We start from the raw sequence: 7,355 nt of genomic DNA on the forward strand, positions 1-7,355 counted from the left end.
AGACCACACCTTGTCTCTTGATATCTGGGGGCAGACCTCACCTTGTTGTCTCTGGACAGCTGGGGGCAGACCACACCTTGTTGTCTCTGGACAGTTGGGGGCAGACCACACCTTGTTGTCTCTGGACAGCTGGGGGCAGACCACAACTTTTTGTCTCTGGGCGGCTGGGGGCAGACCACACCTAATAGTCTCTGAGCAGCTGGGGGCAGACCACAACCTTGTTGTATCTGGACAGCTGGGGACAGACCACACCTTGTTGTCTCTGGACAGTTGGGGGCAGAACACCTTGTTGTCTCTGGGCAGCTGGGGGCACACCACACCTTGTTGTCTCTGGACGGCTGGAGACAGACCACACCTTATTCTCTGGACAGTTGGGGGCAGACCACACCTTGTCTCTTGATATCTGGGGGCAGACCACACCTTGTTGTCTCTGGATATCTGGGGGCAGACCACACTTTGTTGTCCCTGAGCAGCTGGGGGCAGACCACACCTTGTTTCTGGATATCTGGGGGAAGACCACAACTTGTTGTCTCTGGACAGTTGGGGGAAGACCACACCTTGTTGTCTCTGGACAGCTGGGGGCAGACCACAACTTTTTGTCTCTGGGCGGCTGGGGGCAGACCACACCTTGTTGTACCTGGACGGCTGGGGACAGACCACACCTTGTTGTCTCTGGACAGTTGGGGGCAGACCACACCTTGTTGTCTCTGGGCAGCTGGGGGCAGACCACACCTTGTTGTCTCTGGACAGCTGGGGGCAGACCACAACTTTTTGTCTCTGGGTGGCTGGGGGCAGACCACACCTAATTGTCTCTGAGCAGCTGGGGGCAGACCACACCTTGTTGTCTCTGGACAGTTGGGGGCAGACCACACCTTGTTGTCTCTGGACAGCTGGGGGCAGACCACAACTTTTTGTCTCTGGGCGGCTGGGGGCAGACCACACCTAATTGTCTCTGAGCAGCTGGGGGCAGACCACAACCTTGTTGTATCTGGACGGCTGGGGACAGACCACACCTTGTTGTCTCTGGACAGTTGGGGGCAGAACACCTTGTTGTCTCTGGGCAGCTGGGGGCACACCACACCTTGTTGTCTCTGGACGGCTGGGGGCAGACCACACCTAATTGTCTCTGAGCAGCTGGGGGCAGACCACAACCTTGTTGTCTCTGGATATCTGGGGGCAGATCACACTTTGTTGTCCCTGAGCAGCTGGGGGCAGACCACACCTTGTCTCTTGATATCTGGGGGCAGACCTCACCTTGTTGTACCTGGACGGCTGGGGACAGACCACACCTTGTTGTCTCTGGACAGTTGGGGGCAGACCACACCTTGTTGTCTCTGGGCAGCTGGGGGCAGACCACACCTTGTTGTCTCTGGACAGCTGGGGGCAGACCACAACTTTTTGTCTCTGGGTGGCTGGGGGCAGACCACACCTAATTGTCTCTGAGCAGCTGGGGGCAGACCACACCTTGTTGTCTCTGGGCAGCTGGGGGCAGACCACACCTTGTTGTCTTTGGACAGTTGGGGGCAGACCACACCTTGTTGTCTCTGGACAGATGGGGGCAGACCACACCTTGTTGTCTCTGGGCAGCTGGGGGCAGACCACACCTTGTTGTCTCTGGACAGCTTGGGGCAGACCACACCTTGTTGTCTCTGGACGGCTGGAGAAAGACCACACCTTATTCTCTGGACAGTTGGGGGCAGACCACACCTTGTCTCTTGATATCTGGGGGCAGACCACACCTTGTTGTCTCTGGATATCTGGGGGCAGATCACACTTTGTTGTCCCTGAGCAGCTGGGGGCAGACCACACCTTGTCTCTTGATATCTGGGGGCAGACCTCACCTTGTTGTCTCTGGACAGCTGGGGGCAGACCACACCTTGTTGTCTCTGGACAGTTGGGGGCAGACCACACCTTGTTGTCTCTGGACAGCTGGGGGCAGACCACAACTTTTTGTCTCTGGGCGGCTGGGGGCAGACCACACCTAATAGTCTCTGAGCAGCTGGGGGCAGACCACAACCTTGTTGTATCTGGACAGCTGGGGACAGACCACACCTTGTTGTCTCTGGACAGTTGGGGGCAGAACACCTTGTTGTCTCTGGGCAGCTGGGGGCACACCACACCTTGTTGTCTCTGGACGGCTGGAGACAGACCACACCTTATTCTCTGGACAGTTGGGGGCAGACCACACCTTGTCTCTTGATATCTGGGGGCAGACCACACCTTGTTGTCTCTGGATATCTGGGGGCAGACCACACTTTGTTGTCCCTGAGCAGCTGGGGGCAGACCACACCTTGTTTCTGGATATCTGGGGGAAGACCACAACTTGTTGTCTCTGGACAGTTGGGGGAAGACCACACCTTGTTGTCTCTGGACAGCTGGGGGCAGACCACAACTTTTTGTCTCTGGGCGGCTGGGGGCAGACCACACCTTGTTGTACCTGGACGGCTGGGGACAGACCACACCTTGTTGTCTCTGGACAGTTGGGGGCAGACCACACCTTGTTGTCTCTGGGCAGCTGGGGGCAGACCACACCTTGTTGTCTCTGGACAGCTGGGGGCAGACCACAACTTTTTGTCTCTGGGTGGCTGGGGGCAGACCACACCTAATTGTCTCTGAGCAGCTGGGGGCAGACCACACCTTGTTGTCTCTGGACAGTTGGGGGCAGACCACACCTTGTTGTCTCTGGACAGCTGGGGGCAGACCACAACTTTTTGTCTCTGGGCGGCTGGGGGCAGACCACACCTAATTGTCTCTGAGCAGCTGGGGGCAGACCACAACCTTGTTGTATCTGGACGGCTGGGGACAGACCACACCTTGTTGTCTCTGGACAGTTGGGGGCAGAACACCTTGTTGTCTCTGGGCAGCTGGGGGCACACCACACCTTGTTGTCTCTGGACGGCTGGAGACAGACCACACCTTATTCTCTGGACAGTTGGGGGCAGACCACACCTTGTCTCTTGATATCTGGGGGCAGACCACACCTTGTTGTCTCTGGATATCTGGGGGCAGACCACACTTTGTTGTCCCTGAGCAGCTGGGGGCAGACCACACCTTGTTTCTGGATATCTGGGGGAAGACCACACCTTGTTGTCTCTGGATATCTGGGGGCAGACCACACTTTGTTGTCCCTGAGCAGCTGGGGGCAGACCACACCTTGTTTCTGGATATCTGGGGGAAGACCACAACTTGTTGTCTCTGGACAGTTGGGGGAAGACCACACCTTGTTGTCTCTGGACAGCTGGGGGCAGACCACAACTTTTTGTCTCTGGGCGGCTGGGGGCAGACCACACCTTGTTGTACCTGGACGGCTGGGGACAGACCACACCTTGTTGTCTCTGGACAGTTGGGGGCAGACCACACCTTGTTGTCTCTGGGCAGCTGGGGGCAGACCACACCTTGTTGTCTCTGGACAGCTGGGGGCAGACCACAACTTTTTGTCTCTGGGTGGCTGGGGGCAGACCACACCTAATTGTCTCTGAGCAGCTGGGGGCAGACCACACCTTGTTGTCTCTGGACAGTTGGGGGCAGACCACACCTTGTTGTCTCTGGACAGCTGGGGGCAGACCACAACTTTTTGTCTCTGGGCGGCTGGGGGCAGACCACACCTAATTGTCTCTGAGCAGCTGGGGGCAGACCACAACCTTGTTGTATCTGGACGGCTGGGGACAGACCACACCTTGTTGTCTCTGGACAGTTGGGGGCAGAACACCTTGTTGTCTCTGGGCAGCTGGGGGCACACCACACCTTGTTGTCTCTGGACGGCTGGAGACAGACCACACCTTATTCTCTGGACAGTTGGGGGCAGACCACACCTTGTCTCTTGATATCTGGGGGCAGACCACACCTTGTTGTCTCTGGATATCTGGGGGCAGACCACACTTTGTTGTCCCTGAGCAGCTGGGGGCAGACCACACCTTGTTTCTGGATATCTGGGGGAAGACCACAACTTGTTGTCTCTGGACAGTTGGGGGAAGACCACACCTTGTTGTCTCTGGACAGCTGGGTGCAGACCACAACTTTTTGTCTCTGGGCGGCTGGGGGCAGACCACACCTTGTTGTACCTGGACGGCTGGGGACAGACCACACCTTGTTGTCTCTGGACAGTTGGGGGCAGACCACACCTTGTTGTCTCTGGGCAGCTGGGGGCAGACCACACCTTGTTGTCTCTGGACAGCTGGGGGCAGACCACAACTTTTTGTCTCTGGGTGGCTGGGGGCAGACCACACCTAATTGTCTCTGAGCAGCTGGGGGCAGACCACACCTTGTTGTCTCTGGACAGCTGGGGGCAGACCACACCTTGTTGTCTCTGGACAGTTGGGGGCAGACCACACCTTGTTGTCTCTGGACAGCTGGGGGCAGACCACAACTTTTTGTCTCTGGGCGGCTGGGGGCAGACCACACCTAATTGTCTCTGAGCAGCTGGGGGCAGACCACAACCTTGTTGTCTCTGGATATCTGGGGGCAGATCACACTTTGTTGTCCCTGAGCAGCTGGGGGCAGACCACACCTTGTCTCTTGATATCTGGGGGCAGACCTCACCTTGTTGTATCTGGACGGCTGGGGACAGACCACACCTTGTTGTCTCTGGACAGTTGGGGGCAGACCACACCTTGTTGTCTCTGGGCAGCTGGGGGCAGACCACACCTTGTTGTCTCTGGACGGCTGGAGACAGACCACACCTTATTCTCTGGACAGTTGGGGGCAGACCACACCTTGTCTCTGGATATCTGGGGGCAGACCACACCTTGTTGTCTCTGGACAGTTGGGGGCAGACCACACCTTGTTGTCTCTGGACCGTTGGGGGCAGACCACACCTTGTTGTCTCTGGACGGTTGGGGGCAGACCACACCTTGTCTCTTGATATCTGGGGGCAGACCACACCTTGTTGTCTCTGGATATCTGGGGGCAGACCACACTTTGTTGTCCCTGAGCAGCTGGGGGCAGACCACACCTTGTCTCTGGATATCTGGGGGCAGACCACACCTTGTTGTCTCTGGACAGTTGGGAGCAGACCACACCTTGTTGTCACTGGACCGTTGGGGGCAGACCACACCTTGTTGTCTCTGGACGGTTGGGGGCAGACCACACCTTGTCTCTTTATATCTGGGGGCAGACCACACCTTGTTGTCTCTGGACAGTTGGGAGCAGACCACACCTTGTTGTCACTGGACCGTTGGGGGCAGACCACACCTTGTTGTCTCTGGACGGTTGGGGGCAGACCACACCTTGTCTCTTGATATCTGGGGGCAGACCACACCTTGTTGTCTCTGGACAGTTGGGGCAGACCACACCTTGTTGTCTCTGGACAGCTGGGGGCAGACCACACCTTTTTGTCTCTGGACAGCTGGGGGCAGACCACACCTTGTTGTCTCTGGGCGGCTGGGGGCAGACCACACCTTGTTGTCTCTAGACAGCTTGGGGCAGACCACACCTTGTTGTCTCTGGGCGGCTGGGGGCAGACCACACCTTGTTGTCTCTGGACAGCTGGGGGCAGACCACACCTTGTTGTCTCTGGGGCCTGGGGACAGACCACACCTTGTTGTCTGGACAGCTGGGGGCAGACCACACCTTGTTGTCTCTGGACAGCTGGGGGCAGACCACACCTTGTTGTCTCTGGGGGGCTAGGGGCAGACCACACCTTGTTGTCTGCCCCCGGCTGTCCATACCAACCCAGTTAGTCACCAGACTGACTTTATGACCAAAATGATCCTATTTATTTTAGTTTGACACAAGAATGAATGTTTGACTCACATCAATGTCACATAGGGCTTTAATACCATAGACATTGTTTCTAAGGGGCAGATGACCTTTAATTATGTGGAAAAAAGGGTCAGTGTGTTGGACATGTCTGAAGTGTAATTTTTCAGAAGGACAGACATCTGGAGCCCAAAGCACACTGGCTTATCAGCAACATTCCACAGAGCGTGTGTGTGTGTGTGTGTGTGTGTGTGTGTGTGTGTGTGTGTGTGTGTGTGTGTGTGTGTGTGTGTGTGTGTGTGTGTGTGTGTGTGTGTGTGTGTGTGTGTGTGTGTGTGTGTGTGTGTGTGTGTTATCTTGGCTGCTCCTTCATTTCTTTGAGAATTTCCTCTCTCCTCTTTTCTGGATGCAGATTGAGAGAAGGAGAGAGAGAAACACACACACACACACACACACACACACACACACACACACACACACACACACACACACACACACACACACACACACACACACACACAGTCACACACTTTTCCTCCCACACCCACACACTCTTCCCTCATATCACTTTTGGGAATGAGCAGTTTCCATAGAAGTGGGTTTCTAATTTTCTCCATACCCTATGGACCACAAACAGTCTTCCTGGGAACTGTGTGAATCGTTACCATTCGACCTCACTGTTGTTTCTGAAGAACTTTGTGGACCATTCAATGTAGTTAACGGTCGCCCCAGGAGCATGTACTGTCCCATTCACACTTGTAAGGTTCTGTATTTGTTTTCTTAGTCAACCTTGTGTTCTGTTTCTTTGTGTTCTGGAACGTAGCCCTGTTTCTTTGTGTTCTGGAACGTAGCCCTGTTTCTTTGTGTTCTGGAACGTAGCCCTGTTTCTTTGTGTTCTGGAACGTAGCCCTGTTTCTCTGTGTTCTGGAACGTAGCCCTGTTTCTTTGTGTTCTGGAACGTAGCCCTGTTTCTCTGTGTTCTGGAACGTAGCCCTGTTTCTTTGTGTTCTGGAACGTAGCCCCGTTTCTCTGTGTTCTGGAACGTAGCCCTGTTTCTTTGTGTTCTGGAACGTAGCCCTGTTTCTTTGTGTTCGGTAACGTAGCCCTGTTTCTTTGTGTTCTGGAACGTAGCCCTGTTTCTTTGTGTTCTGGAACGTAGCCCTGTTTCTTTGTGTTCTGGAACGTAGCCCTGTTTCTTTGTGTTCTGGAACGTAGCCCTGTTTCTCTGTGTTCTGGAACGTAGCCCTGTTTCTTTGTGTTCTGGAACGTAGCCCTGTTTCTCTGTGTTATGGAACGTAGCCCTGTTTCTTTGTGTTCTGGAACGTAGCCCCGTTTCTCTGTGTTCTGGAACGTAGCCCTGTTTCTTTGTGTTCTGGAACGTAGCCCTGTTTCTTTGTGTTCTGGAACGTAGCCCTGTTTCTCTGTGTTCTGGAACGTAGCCCTGTTTCTTTGTGTTCTGGAACGTAGCCCTGTTTCTTTGTGTTCTGGAACGTAGCCCTGTTTCTTTGTGTTCTGGAACGTAGCCCTGTTTCTTTGTGTTCTGGAACGCAGCCCTGTTTCTTTGTGTTCTGGAACGTAGCCCTGTTTCTTTGTGTTCTGGAACGTAGCCCTGTTTCTTTGTGTTCTGGAACGCAGCCCTGTTTCTTTGTGTTCTGGAA

Source organism: Oncorhynchus mykiss, chromosome 28 (assembly GCF_057628025.1).
Source record: "Oncorhynchus mykiss isolate SJ-2025 chromosome 28, ASM5762802v1, whole genome shotgun sequence".
In the NCBI taxonomy this organism is placed as follows: Eukaryota; Metazoa; Chordata; class Actinopteri; order Salmoniformes; family Salmonidae; genus Oncorhynchus; species Oncorhynchus mykiss.